Source organism: Alligator sinensis, unplaced genomic scaffold (assembly GCF_000455745.1).
Source record: "Alligator sinensis unplaced genomic scaffold, ASM45574v1 scaffold1517_1, whole genome shotgun sequence".
Taxonomy (NCBI): Eukaryota; Metazoa; Chordata; order Crocodylia; family Alligatoridae; genus Alligator; species Alligator sinensis.
In genome coordinates, this window is record NW_005842459.1 from 1123451 (window position 1) to 1138797 (window position 15347).

The window sequence follows — 15347 nt, forward strand, 5'->3', positions numbered from 1 at the left end:
ATGGCTTCTCTAATATCTCTTTATTTCGAGCGTACCCTTATTGGTCCGCTATGTGCTCTGCTTTTATTATTCATACTGTATGTTTCAATGGGCCCTAAGAAGTCAGCTTTAAATTTACCTCCTGGTCCATCTCTTCCCATCATTGGTAACCTGCATTTGCTGGACATTAGAGGGCAAGATATGTCATTAATGAAGGTAAGATACACATTCTGATTTTCAGCATATTATGCTTTGAATGTAAAGATTTACTGATTTAAAATTCTGCCTTTGGGTACAATTCCAAAGTGACTAAACAGCACCAAAATTGTTTAGAAATATAATAAGTTTCAAAGGTTTCCGAATGTTCTGGTTATGTTTTAGACCCAAGCTTTGCAAGAACTTTTACAGGTGCTGAATTGTAAAGATCTACACATGTCAGAACTACATGGGTGCTTAAAATTCAGGACCTTGAAACCTTCATGCTTGTAGAAAATATTCTGCATTATTTATGTTCTGAACCAGCTGAACCAGATGGGGCAACTGACAACTGACGCCCAGGAAAAAGCCAACCTATTAAATAGGTACTTTGCATCAGTCTTTCATCAGTCCCATGGGACGCCCATGCCCGCTACAGGGCCGGGAAGTCCAGGTGAGGGTGATCCCCTGCCCTCCTTTAATGCTGACTTTCTGAAGGAACATCTTGAGAAGCTGGATACCTTCAAGTCAGCCGATCCTGACAATCTTCACCCCAGGGTACTCAAGGAGCTGGCGAGCATCATAGCCCAGCCTCTAGCACGGATCTTTGAAAACTCTTGGCGCTCTGGTGTAGTGCCCGAAGACTGGAAGAAGGCCAATGTGGTGCCTATCTTCAAGAAAGGGAGGAAAGTGGATCCGGCTAACTATAGGCCCATCAGCCTGACTTCTATCCCGGGGAAGATCTTAGAAAAGTTTATTAAAGAGGCCATCCTTAATGGACTGGCTGACGCCAACATCTTAAGGGATAGCCAACACAGGTTTGTTGCGGGTAGGTCTTGCTTGACCAATCTCATTTCCTTCTACGACCAGGTGACCTATCACCTGGACAAGGGAGAAATGATTGATGTCATATATCTTGACTTCAAAAAAGCCTTCGATCTGGTGTCCCATGATCGCCTCTTGGAGAAACTGGCCAATTGTCGCCTTGGGTCCTCCACGAACCACTGGCTGGAAAATTGGCTCCGGGGTCGGACCCAGAGGGTAGTAATCGATGGAAGTCACTCATCGTGGTGTCCTGTGACCAGTGGGGTCCCCCAAGGCTCTGTCCTTGGACCCATACTGTTCAACATCTTCATTAATGATGTGGACACTGGAGTCAGAAGCGATCAGAACTGGCCAAGTTCGCCGATGACACCAACCTCTGGGGCAAAGCATCCACACCAGAAGACAGGCAGGTTATCCAGGCTGACCTGGACAGGCTCAGCAAGTGGGCAGATGAGAATCTGATGGTGTTCAACGCCGATAAATGCAAGGTTCTCCACCTTGGGAAAAAAAACCCGCAGCATCCTTATAGGCTCGGCAGTGCTATGTTGGCTAGCACTATGGAAGAAAGAGACTTGGGGGTCATCATTGACCACAAGATGAACATGAGCCTGCAATGCGATGCGGCGGCTAGTAAAGCGACCAAAACGCTGGCTTGCATCCATAGATGCTTCTCAAGCAAATCCCGGGACGTCATTCTCCCCCTGTACTCGGCCTTAGTGAGGCCGCAGCTGGAGTACTGCGTCCAGTTTTGGGCTCCACAATTCAAAAAGGATGTGGAGAAGCTTGAGAGAGTCCAGAGAAGAGCCATGTGCATGATCAGAGGTCAGGGAAGCAGACCCTACGATGACAGGCTGAGAGCCCTGGGGCTCTTTAGCCTGGAAAAGCGCAGGCTCAGGGGTGATCTGATGGCCACCTACAAGTTTATCAGGGGTGACCACCAGCATCTGGGGGAACGTTTGTTCACCAGAGCGCCCCAAGGGATGACGAGGTCGAATGGTCACAAACTACTTCAAGATCGTTTCAGGCTGGACATAAGGCAGAATTTCTTTACTGTCCGAGCCCCCAAGGTCTGGAACAGCCTGCCACCGGAGGTGGTTCAAGCGCCTTCACTGAACACCTTCAAGATGAAACTGGATGCTTATCTTGCTGGGATCCTATGACCCCAGCTGACTTCCTGCCCTTTGGGCGGGGGGCTGGACTCGATGATCTTCCGAGGTCCCTTCCAGCCCTGATGTCTATGAAATCTATGAAATGTTACTCTTAGAAAAAAGACAATGAAGGATTTAAGCCTTCATGCTTTTGTTAAAGCAGTAGTACTTTTACTAAACTTAATCACTGATACCGTAGAATTTGCTTTAAGGGGAAACCTCATCTTGCTTTATCAGTAGAATTTGATAAAGGAAACCTGAGTCTCATGAGATCAGAACTTAGTGCCCAGTTCTGACGGTTTAATCGGGTTGCCCAGTACTTGACCCTAGAAGAGATCATCTAGCAACGTATGCATTGACTTGTGAGGAGTTGTTCCTCGTGGCTAACAGCAGGATTGGACCTCCATCAGTTGTTCTTTCCATTGGTATGTGGATGCACAGCATTTTTGCTGATTGTTCACACTTTCACACCTGACATTTCCTTTTCATGCAAGTTTCTTGTAGTACTGTAGTATGGGAGCTTGTGAAGTTTTAATAGTGATTTGACAGCTGTGTTGCCAGAAGGCTTTTAAGGCATTAGCAAATAAATGACATGAGAGAGAAAACCCCTCCAATGGAGCAAAAGGATTTGTCCATGCAAGTTTCTGGGGGAAAAAAAACAACAATCTACATGACACCCTGAAGATGCCATGCAACGAAAATACTGTTTTTACCAAATGACTGAAAATATTATCCTGTGAGCTGCTTTTGTTAAAGTGAAAATACAATCTGGAGCCCTGTCTGCAGCTTGGTTCTCTTGCACTAGTGAAGGACATACCACATTGGCAGAAGCGGATCCAGGATTTTGCAAAGGGCGGCACAGGAGCAGTGACTGGCACTGCAGGGGTGACTGGACCTCTTGCTCCCACTCTCTTCCCCCCTTCCCACCTGCTGTGGGCAGACCTCACCATGGGAGCAGCAGTTGAGGACTTCTTTAAGTCCCCAAAGAAGGTAAAACATTCCCCCCCCACCTTTCCTTACCTGCTCAGAGGCACGTCCTCCCCTTCCTCCCTTTCCCCAACTTGCCACTGCCAGTAACTCAGTCTGGGGCAGAGGTGATGATGGGCAGCTGGCTTCCCCCTCCCTGCACCTGCTCCCCGGCTGCCTGGGGGACCAGGCTAGGAGGGGGCAAAGGGGGAATGTGTCCACTGCTGCTACTTAGATTATCCTGGGCTGAGCCCAGCTCTCACACAGCCAGGCTGGAGCAGGACAGGAGCTCCCCTTGCCCCAGGGAATGGGAGGGGACAAAGAAAGGAGGGGAGAGGCTTCTGAGCATGGAGGGGAAGGGAGAGGTGGAATACTTACCTTCTTTGGATACTTAAAAAAGGCCCTGGCTGCTGCTGCTGTTCTCGCTACATGGTCAGAAAAGGGGGTGCAGCTGTGTCACTGCCCCCGCTCTCTTCCCCCTGCCTGATCCACCCCTGCACGCTGGCATAAGCTGTATCTATGCTACAAGTCTCCTCTGGTATACTGCACTGGTAGCCAATGCCTCAGGCCTCACATGATTCACATTTTCAGAATTTGGGTCTTCTCTCCCAAGCTGTCTAAGATTCAGTTATGCTCTTGCATTCACTTGTTTCATTCCTTAGTTGCTTTGATGTAAAGCCCTGCAGTATTGAACTGTGAGCCTCACAGAGAGCTGTCACTATCTATTATTTCAAATTCAGCCAACGCATATCAAGTTTTATCACTTACCAGCACCTGTACACCCTGTCCTTGTATTCAGGTGGCCTGAAAACTTCAGTATATCCCTAATAAACAACAGGTTATATTATTCTTGGCAATTTTTTGTCAACAATAATATTATCTCAAGAACCAGCTATTTCTTATGTTTTCTTCACTGTATGCCAGATGATATTAAGCTCTTTGGGTTCACAGATTCACAGAAGTTTGGGTCTAGAAGGGACCTTGTGAGATCGCCTGGTCCAACCCCTCCTGCTCTGGGCAGCAAAGACAACTCGGGTCAAACCACCCCAGCAAGGAGTGCATCCAGTCTCATTTTGAAGATCTCCAGGGTAGGTGCCTGCACCACCCCAGCGGGGAGTCTAGTCCAGAGTCTGGTCACATGGACCATGAAGAACTTTTTCCTTATATCCAGTCTGAAACCTTCTAGAAGTTCATGACCATTGTTCCTGGTTTTCCCTTGGGGCGCTTTGGTGAATAGTTGTTCGCCTAGCCCCTGATGCTCACCCCTGATATATTTGTAAGCTGCCACCAAATCCCCCCATCTTCTCTTTTCCAGGCTGAACAGTCCCGTATCTGTCAGCCTTTCCTAATATGGCTTGCTCTTCAGGCCTCTAATCATATGAGTGGCTCTTCTCCGGACTCTCTTAAGCTTCTCCACATCCTTCTTGAAGTGCGGCACCCAGAACTGGACTCAGTACTCCAGCTGCGGCCTGACCAGTGCCGAGTAGAGCGGGAGAATACCTTCCTTACTTTTGCTTGAGATGCATCAGTTAATGCGTGCCAGCATATTGTTTGCTGTGCTAACTGTAGCCTCATACCGACAGCTCATATTCATTTTATGGTCCGAGTGAATTGCATCAGAGTGAAGGGTTAGAGTGGGTGATCAGAGTGACTTTTATATTTCATTTTTATAAGTGACCAGAGATCTGGCTTTCTTGCACCCTCCTGTGATAGGCTAAAGTATTACAGGCCTATTAATTCAGCCGTGATTGTATAACTGCCTTGTAGGCCTGCCATTGTAATCTGTATTGCAATTGTCTCAAATTTCAGCACACTAGATCATGTTATCCAGTTTACACATCTCAGAACATGACTAGGTTTATGGTACTGTACCACTTAGACGGACCAGTGTTTGCCTGGTTTGAATGCTATTTTGCTGGAAAGTTTCAGGTCCTTTGCCCTAATTTCAGTGAGGTCTGAAATCAATCCTTCCCAGAGTAAAATATGGTATTCAACACATGTTTGTCTTTCCAGATTGCAGAAAAATATGGCCCAGTGTTCACCATCCATTTTGGTCTTCAGAAGGCTGTGGTACTGACTGGCTATGAGGTGGTAAAAGAGACTCTTCTGAACACTGCTGATGTATTTGCAGACAGACCTGCTATCCCGATATTCTATCAGATCCAGCATGGAAATGGTACCAGCTGTATGAATGAAAGAGGAGATGTTTGCTGTCTGAGTTGTGATTGCTGTATTGCCTACTCCAAGCATTTAAAAGTAATGGGCATCTATACATGTGCAAAGAAGCTGCTGGAGCATGGTAATTACTGTGCTCCAGCTGACTCCAGCATCACATGTATCATTATTCCCACACCAAAAAATGGTGGTGGGGCTGCTTTAACTAAAACCTGTTCGACAAGCTTTAGTTAAAGCGGCCCCACTGCCATTTTTCAGCACGGGGACACTGATACATGTAATGCTCCGGGCAATTTAATTAGAGCGGCTCTCAGAGCTGTTCTAATTAAAGTGCCCCCCTGCCCCCACTGCTAGAGCACGTCTCTAAACACCCAATGAGTCAGTCCCCAAAACTCATGAGAAATTTAAATGCGGGGCACTTGGGTTTCTGGCTTGTTACTGAGCTACACATTGGGTGCATCTACACATCACACTACATCACCAGAGCAATGCACTACAGCTACATAGAGACTGTGTGTGTCTGCACATGACAGGCAGCTACTTTGCCCATTATAGCGCACCTCTATAGGGAAGTAGCAGCTAAAAATAACCATGCACCGTGCGTAGGGTGCAGTACGAGCAGTTACTGCATCATGCACCACTAAAGCACTGCTACTTTTGGAAGTAGTAGAGCACAGTGCAGTAACAACATTGCCATAGGACAACGTTTAGACGTGCCCACTGAAAACTGAACTGGGGAACATAACAGGAAATGCTGGCAGGAGCAATCCTGCACCGAAAGGAAATGAATTTCTTAACATGCAGATATTTTTCATTTCCAATATCAGTGATTCTATAATCATCCTATAAACCTGGTCCAGATGGGACCCAGTGTTAGGAAGGGTCCAGTATTATATCACCTCCCCAAGGTGCATACCTAGGATGTCTTCAGTCCTCAAAGAAATGCACAAATTTAGAACTCTTGATTCAGAGATGATACCTTTTATTAGACCAACTAAGAAACTGCAAAAAAAAATTGCCTTTTTCAGCAAGCTCTCGGGCTCACAAGCCCTTCATCTGGTTCAGGGAAAATTAAAGATGGTAAAAAGTCCCCATAGGTAGGAAATATACTTCATTTTTGCACAGAGGGAGTTGAAGATGGAAGTCTGGCCCCTCTTGGGTCCATGCAAGTTTCTCTGTGAGTTGCTCTTTGTTGTGGAGATCAGGCAAGATTACTTCCCTGTTGGTGTCAGATAGCATGCAGGGAGGTTTTAGAAATCTTTCTTCTTGTTCAGCAATGAAGTTTAAAATCCAAAATCCAGTCCTTGAAGCATGCCTTGGAAAGAGACACTTCTTGGGGTGAAATCAGAACAGCTCTCTGTTCCAGCAGCTGACAGTCCAGTTGTGTGCTCTCAGTGAGACCACGGGGAATAAGAGGCACAGCACAGAAGGCCAATTGCTCATAGCACGCTGTTACCCCACCCTCTGATTCCTGCCGTTTCCCACAAAATCCCATTTCTTAACAATGTTGCCGTCCAGGTCCACATCCAAGAAAAACAGAAAGTTTGTTCTTATCAGAACAACCCTTTTTCATACGTCTACACTAATGTACTCATCCTCTTTGTGGTGTGTGAAATATTTTAGCTAACCAGGCTATATTATCAACATTAGTATGGCATTCCCGCTGACTATAGGCCAATAACACACGTGTTCCCTCTGCCAGGGTGTTCTTTTCTTCTGGAGACGGCTCTGGAAAACGACTCGTAGGTTCACCATGGCCACTATGCGGGTCCTGGGGATGCGGAAAAAACTGATAGAAGGAAGAATTCAGGAAAAGCTTCATTTCCTTATTGAGATGATCAAATCCTTCAACAGCGAGTTGAGTATTTGAAGATTATAAGGGTGAAGACAGATGTAACCACTGTATTAATATCATAGGATACCTATATAAGCTGTTATCCTAAAACTGCTACATCTGCCTAACTCTATACTGACACAAGTGCAGCAAAACTGCTCCAACTTTGACCCTGTTACATTCAGGTCAAAAGATTTAGCTCATTTCTAGCATTACAGAATCATGCAGGGGTAACAGGTGATAACTGGGGGTGCTCACTCCTGAGCAGCAGATCTTCTTCCCCCTTTAAAACAGTTAAAAGGTACATTGGTCTATACCCAAAGTCTCTATAGTTTTTTTATTGCTTTCCAACAGAGCTGTATCAACCTTTGCTTTTCCCAACTGTTGAATGACAAGTATGTTTTTGCTTTTGTTTGCTTTAGGTGAACCTTTCAAGTTAAGGTGATTTAATACTGCTCCCACTAGCATCACCTTTGCTCTGCTGTTTGGGAACAGATTTGATTATAAGGACCCGGTATTTGTCAACCTGTTAAAACTCACAGATGAAGTTATGCTTCTTCTTGGATCTCCATACTTGCATGTAGGTTACTCTTCCATCTCATAATTATTTTCTTATGGCTTTCAAGACTAGCGAGTCAAATGGACTTTGATCACTGAGGGTTTCTTTGAGACTTGCAGATCTTGAAACATGGTTTTTTTGTTTTGGTTTTCTTTTCCTCATTCATGAAACACAACTGCAAAGAACTGCTTCAGTATAGTTGATGGAAAACACTATGCTGTAGCCACAGTATATGAGGCTAACATGACCTCTTCAGCAGAAAGTTGGAAACAGCCTCAATCTAAAAGGAAAGTGCTTAATTCTTTTACACATTATAACCAAAGTATTTTAGCTTCCCATCTGATCATCAGATCCAGGTGGACAGTTTCCATGAAATTCAGTGAACTCCACCAAGGTGCAAGGGGCTCTGTTACTCCTCTCAGTATAATCCACCCACACACAATTGAATACAGGATTTGAGTCTATATTCATGTGAGCTGCAAAAAGAGATGCAAATGATTTCCAGTTAGTGCAAAGCTGATTCTAACAAATGGAATCGCCAGATCTGACTCGGAGATCCGGATCTTTACTTGGGCTTTCTTCTTGTTGCAACACACGCCAGGGAAATGTTCTTGCTCCCTATTTCCCAAAAATTAGTTTAAGGCTTTGGCAGATATTTCTGTGGGATTCTGCCAAACTTGTTTTTATTATTATTGCTACAGTTATCTGTGAAGTGCTGGTAATACACTAAGCTTTTTGTAACTATTTAGTTGGTCTAATAAAAGATATTGCCTCTGCCCAAAGACTTCATCTGCCTCTGTGCTTAGACCAACACAGCTACAGCCTAGATCCCTGACAATGCACTAGGCATTGTATAGGACACAAAATGCCAAGGGTCTCTATCCTCAAAATACTTATAGTCAAAACAAGTCTTAGAAGAGAGAGGATTCAATGGGAAGCCTGTGGGGTGGGTGGGGAATCAGGATTTTTTCTTGATGGGGGGGATAACACTATTCGTAAGGCTGTTGACATGACCGGCTTGCTTTTCGTAGGGTCCCTGTAGAAGTAAATAGGTCTTTGCTTAAGTAGGTGTGAGTGACCCTAAAAGTAACTGTTTTTCTAACCTTAGTTATTGGGTCAATTCAGTATGCATTTAGAAGTTACTAGAATTTGGTACTTTAAGGCCACTACTGAAGAGCTCTGGGTAGCAAGTGCTACAACAGCCCCTGCTTTTGGTGCTGCCGGTGCTTATTATCTGGGCATTGCAATCAAGTAGGATGTTAGGATGTATGTGATAAACTGAGCAGCAGAGGAAAACCAGTCCATCTGGGCTTAACTAAATCTTTCAGCTATAATCAAGCAGCTCTTGTCATGTTTGAGGCTTTGTTTTGAGGCTAGAGGAAACAGTTCACATCTTTGATACTGAGTGCCAAGACAATCTTCTAAATGGCTGTTTTAGCCAGGCATCTTTGCCAGTACATTTATTCAGTGGATCAAAACTCTGAGCAGCAAAAACAAAAGAATTAGAAACTTCCCTTTCTGTTTGATTTGCTTTCTTTTTTAATGCAAGCTTAGAAATTGGAGCAAACAGCAACAATAATAACCAGTGAGCAAAAGGTAGATCATGAGATTTGCAGTTGTTATTTCGAGCCTGCTTTCTTTGTTGTAGCAATATGGTGTAAGTAACCCCCCCAACACGCACACATATAAAACAAAACTGTTTATTGTGCTGTGAAATTTAATGTTGCTGAGTAACTGAGTGTAATTGATTTATAATTCATGTGAAACTTAAAAATGATGATCTAACAACTTTAAAACATAAGTATTTTGGTTCTTTAAATGTTTCAGGGGATTTTTCCCCTAAAGTGTGATGCTTTATCTTTTTGTTTTATTACCTCTCTTAAAATGTAATTTCATTGTTTCACCAGTTTACTATCACTTTCCCTTAATTGTATTTTTTAATTCATGTTTATAGTCTATGTCTAGACAAGTCTGATAGGCTCCATTCATTTCTCTAGAGATTCTTTAATAAGAGAAGACACTTTATACATTAGAAGTTAGAGTTAACAGCAGGGACGAAACTCTAGTAATGTATCACTTGGCTACCCATATAGATAGCTTCTCCATTGTAACACTTTAGTTTTACTATATAATTAGCACATCTAATTTTTGTTTTAATCTTTTTCAGTTATTTAATTTCTACCCATTCCTGGATTTCTTTTCAAACCTCACAAGATGATCTTAAGACAAGGAGAAGAGGTATGCGTGGGCTTAAGAAAATACATCAAGACAAGCAGGAAAGACATTGATGAAAATAACTGAAGGAGCTACACTGACGCATTATTCTTCAAACAGCAAGAGGTAGTTTAGTTTAGTGGCTCTCTGGGTAACTCGCTCTTGAATCTGTCCTACTAAGTTGCACTTGAAAATAACTAAATGTTACTAACCTTTCCTTCTTTCCCAGCAGAGATCTGGGAAAAGCAAGACAGTAAATACCTTGGCTCACAGAATTAGCTCTGCCACATGACATTAATGTGCAGAACTTGTCCTCAAGTGGTGACGTTGTTGTCTTCGCTACTGCAGAGGCAGAAGCAGCATGTGTCATTTTCTCCAGGCACCTGGAGACAGCTACATGCTGTTGTCCAGCGTTATCAGTGTCCTCATTGCTGTTGTACTTGTCGGGTATCATTGATGTGCTGTCACTGTTGAAGTCCCAGAAACTGTGGTGCCAGCAAAGTCGCAGCCACGAGATCCCAACACTAATCTTATAAAGAATGACCCCAGGCTTGATTTGGTCAGGTTTATCGTCTAGAAGCACAGCCCTAACATGTTTTGGCCTAACAAGTATATCAGACTAGGAGCTAAGGCATTTGTACCTCTGGCAAAGGTAGTCGGCACAACACCGGGTAGGGTCCCCCAGACCTCTACAAAGCTTTCCCTGCTTTCCAATTCTCCTTTTATACAATGATCAAAACATATTGCAATACGTGTTGCATTCCGTCTGTATCTTGAATGTTTCAGACTGTCCTGTCCTGTGGGCTTGTTTCTTATTTTGGCCACGGTGTTCCCATTCCAGCCTTATAATCCTAGTACTGGACTATCCTACCTTGTACCATCAGGTCTTCTTCCCACCTCTGGGCAGGAGTGTACATCTGGCCCACATGCCAGGTTTTGTTTATGTGAGGAGTTCATGCAGCAGTTTGCTAGTGAGGCCTCCCTGGCCAGTGCTTTAGTGAAGCCTTTATTGAGCAACATATATTAACCAATGCTCCAGTGAGGTCTATGTATGCCTCACTAAGGACACTGGGATGGTTATCAGTTTACTACCAGGAGATGAAAGAGCCCGGCTGTACTGTACCTGAGAACGTGCACTTGATGCTTGTACCAGAAGAAGAGGATTGTTTGAGAAGACCACGAGAGTCAAACCCCTCAATTATTGCCTGGGAATGAAGAGCAGAGATCAGCAAAACTGAAATATCTATAGTGACCAGTAGTCATTATACTGCTCCATGTCACCTCTGAGAACTTCCTCGGGGAGCAGCAAGAATACTATCTGGGCCCTCCTGCCCTGAAAAGCTACGAGCCCCTAAGCTGCTTGTACAAAGCAAGAAACCCCTTTAGATGACGAGGCCGATGACGCACATCACTCCTCAGCTCTTTTTCAGTAGGCGGCAGATGTACCCCTCTACTTCCCTCCAACCAGTTCACTAATCCCTACTCCGCATCACTGCTTACATTGCAGGTCCTGCCTAATATTCTTTATCCTGACCCCTACCATCCCTGGCATCAACAATGACAACATCAAGCCCTCTTGTAGGGTCTTTAGAGACAGAGCTGAGCCAGCCAGTCATGGCTGGTACAACAGCTGGATAGTGTTAGGACAGAGAATTTGATGTGCATGTCAGATGTGGTTGAACGATTAGCAGTGTTTTTTGTTCAGATGAAAATGTTTCTATCTTGGCAAAAACATGAAGGCCATGATATTTTGGCTGAAAACCAAAACATTTAAGTTCTGAAGTGCCACCAGATGGAAAATCTGCTGTAGTTCATATGCCCTCTGCTCCCATCTGCCTCCACAGGCCACGATCCCTGGTTGGTTGACATTGCCCAAAATGCTGAAGAGGGCCATGGTGCAGGAGAGAAAATGATCCATTTCCCATGATTATATGACCCCAGTTCCATCTGGCCACATAAATGCACTTGCTCACCCACAGTGCCACTTTCTGCCTCTTTGCACTAATGTCAGTTGTTTTTACTTCAAGGAGAAGAAAAAAAGCAATTCTCTTTTTCATGATGCCAATGTCTTGGCATCCACTCTCGACCTGATGATGGCTGGAACAGAGACCACTTCAGCAACGCTGCAATGGGCCATCTTGCTGATGAAGAAATACCCAGAGATTCAAGGTGATCCACAGTTTGGTTTTGTTCCTTGACGCCCGCTTAACCTTGCTTTAAAACAAAAAGGATGGCAATAAGTTTGATGTGGAGATATGAATAATGTTACTTAACCACAGAATCTCTCTCATGTCTTATAGGTACTACTCACATATGCTTCACCTAAGTGCATGAGACATTCCTGTCTGGCTTATGGTTTTATACTGCGATCTACCTTTGAATTTTTACATGTCCATCTGGATCCAGTCTTCTAATCCAGCCATAATCATATCTGGGTTAGAGATGCAGGCTAGTAGGTTAGGCACAGGGCTGGGGCTCAGGAGATCTGAGTTCAAGTCTCACCTCTGCTGCAGTTTTTCTGTGTAACTGAGCAAATCACTGAAGTTCTTTGTACCTCAGTTGCTTTGCTGTAAAATGTGAATAATTGTTCTCGTCTGCCTTGCCCTTGTAGAATGCAAGCTATTCGGTGAGGGGCTTTCTTTCATCATGTATTTGTACAACTTACAAGAGCCAGGAGAGCTTCAGTTGCCCTCATAACATAAAGAATATATCATCACAATTATTACAGCCATTGTTAATTGACAAATGGGGAATTGTAAAGGAGATTGTCTTTGCAGTTCAAAAGCCACCAATGGGGAAACTGGAAATGTTTCTGTGAGCAGTACCCAAAGCAATGTTGTGAAAACATTCTCAAAACCATTAACCTGCATTTCACTTTATTCCTACCTTGCCATAGGAAAGGTGTATGCAGAGATTGATAGAGTTCTTGAACCAGGATGCTTACCCACCTTTGAGGACCGGAAGAACATGCCATTCACAAATGCTGTGATACACGAAGTGCAAAGATTTGTCACACGCCTACCACATGTTCCACGGTGCACGACTGTTAACACCAACTTTAAAGGCTACTTCATTCCCAAGGTATGGTACTCTCTTTGGGAAAGGATTTGGGATCTCCTTTCTGATACTGCCTACCTTCTCTCCAATCAGTGCCCATGAGAGGATGGGCTTACTTTTGAAAGTCACCTGGCTGTGGCTTCATCTCCTTAGGCAATGTCTACAGCCTGCCCGCTCCATGTATCCCATATAATCCTGGGGTTTGCATAGCTCCCAGCTCCATCCCATGTAAGCCTCTCTGGGGGGCTCTGCAAATCTTAAAGCATAAAATCATGGGGCTGGAAGGGCACCAATGCAAGGTGTGCTATTCCTACATCATCCCAGTCCAATGCCCATCCAGCCTCTCCTTGAATACCTCCAATGAAGGAGCTTCTACAACCTCCATGGGCAGCTTCTCCGTGGTCTGACAGCTCTAACAGTTAGGAAGTTCTTCCTAGAATCTAATCCCATTTTAAATCCATTTCTTTGGATGCAACAGGTGCTTTCTCTCTGCTTTATGGAGGAGCCCATTTCCCCCAGCCTGGACATCACAGCGGGCCAGGGTGATCTGCTGCCACTGCTAATGCAGACTTTGTTTGTGTGTCCCAGGGTACAACTGTGATTCCTTTGCTCACCTCTGTGCTGCTGGATAAAACTCAGTGGGAAACACCGTATCAGTTTAACCCCAATCACTTCCTGGATGCTGATGGAAAGTTTGTTAAAAAAGATGCTTTCCTGCCTTTCTCCACAGGTAAGTAAGGGGTCTTTCCTGCAGGCAAGTCGGGTGCTCTGAACCCATCAGGATCAGGCTCTGTGTTAGAAAGGTCCATGTAGCTATATTAGGAATACATTAGTGATGCTGGCAGCAGGCTCTGGTAAGAGTTACAGATCCCAAACCTATGCCTATTCAGTGATGTCAGTGAGAGCTGTAGGGCTCAGCACTTCTGAACATCAGGCCACTTTTACTCACAATGTGCACCTCAGGGATTAGGGTGATCCACTTGAGAAACCCAGTGTGGTCCCCTGCTCCACCACACACTTCTGATGGAACCACGGGCAAGTTGCTGTATGCGTCTACACAAGACATTTTACTGCACATCAGACAAATCTAATGCACAGTAAAGCATCACCATCTACACATATACAGCAATTACTGTGCAGTAGATTAATCTAATGAACCATTTTCTAGTACCTGTAGATATATGTACTAGAAATTGGTGCATTAAACTAATACACTGAAGCACACATGTAGATGCTGACTGGGAGCAAATTGTTCCCAGTCAGCCTAGGCAGCAAGGGGCCACAGGGGGTGGGGAGAGCTGTCCTGGCTCAGTGGGATGCTGCCTCCCAGCCATGTGGAGATCAGGACCCATCCCAATCTCCAAGTGACTAAGAGGCAGCTGCCTGGCAGCTGGGACAGCTCTCCCCTGCCCAGCGGAGATCGGGACCAGCCCCCATGCTCCCTGCCAGCCCAGGGATGGTAGCCAGGGGAGTCTGGAGCTTCCCCTGGCTGCTGTAGGGGGGCAGAGCAGCGCAGGAGCAGCCTTGAACTGAACTGCACCTGTCTGGAGCAAATTTGCTCCTGATGGTTACACATTTAGATGTGTGCAGGGGCTCGGTTTAACGTGCCTGAATTTTTTGTGCACAAAATGCAAGCACATAAATTTCACATGTAGACACACCCGCTATGTCTGAATTCCCCAAGCTATAATGTGGGGATGACAACAGTGGCTTAGCTCCCAGGGACATTGGGATGCTAGCTATCTGATTATGAAGCACTCAGCCATTTCATTCTCTTATGCAGACAACTGTGCAAATATAGATTTAGGACCCTAACTTCAATACCAAAGTTCAAAAACATCAGCCTGCATTTACCCACCATTAATCAGTTTATACAGTAGGAATCACACGGCTGTTGCTCTGATTTCAGTTGTTCACTCCTGCTTTCTTTGGAATCTGTGGCAGACTCCTGCTGACAGGGCGGGGGTGCTGACACTCCAGAAGCACAGCCAGGATGCACACGCAATGCCCTGTGGCTGCAATATTCCACATGATTTTGTAATGACCTTGGGGTAGTTGGTTGGCTGTGCTGATGAGATAACAGGGTCTTTGCTACCACATCATTGCTACCACAGAAGCATGTGCTTACTGAAGCAGTAATTTGTGTCACTGCCCATGTCTCTCCTCACCACCCTCCTGTGTTAAAGGCTCTGCTTTTGTCATTGCAGGACGTAGGAACTGCATCGGGGAAAGTCTGGCCAAGATGGAGTTCTTCCTGTTCTTCGCAGGCTTGCTCCAGAAATTTACATTTCACCCCCCAGCTGGGGTCACTGAATCTGATCTGGACACTGTCGCGGAGGCTGGATTCACCATGAGACCTCGTCCACAGTCAGCTTGTGCTGTTCCGCGACAATAA

At 44.9% G+C, this 15347-nt stretch overlaps 1 pseudogene; it reads left to right on the plus strand.

The window, feature by feature from the left end:
* Nucleotides 1–15347, plus strand: LOC102380436 (annotated as a pseudogene).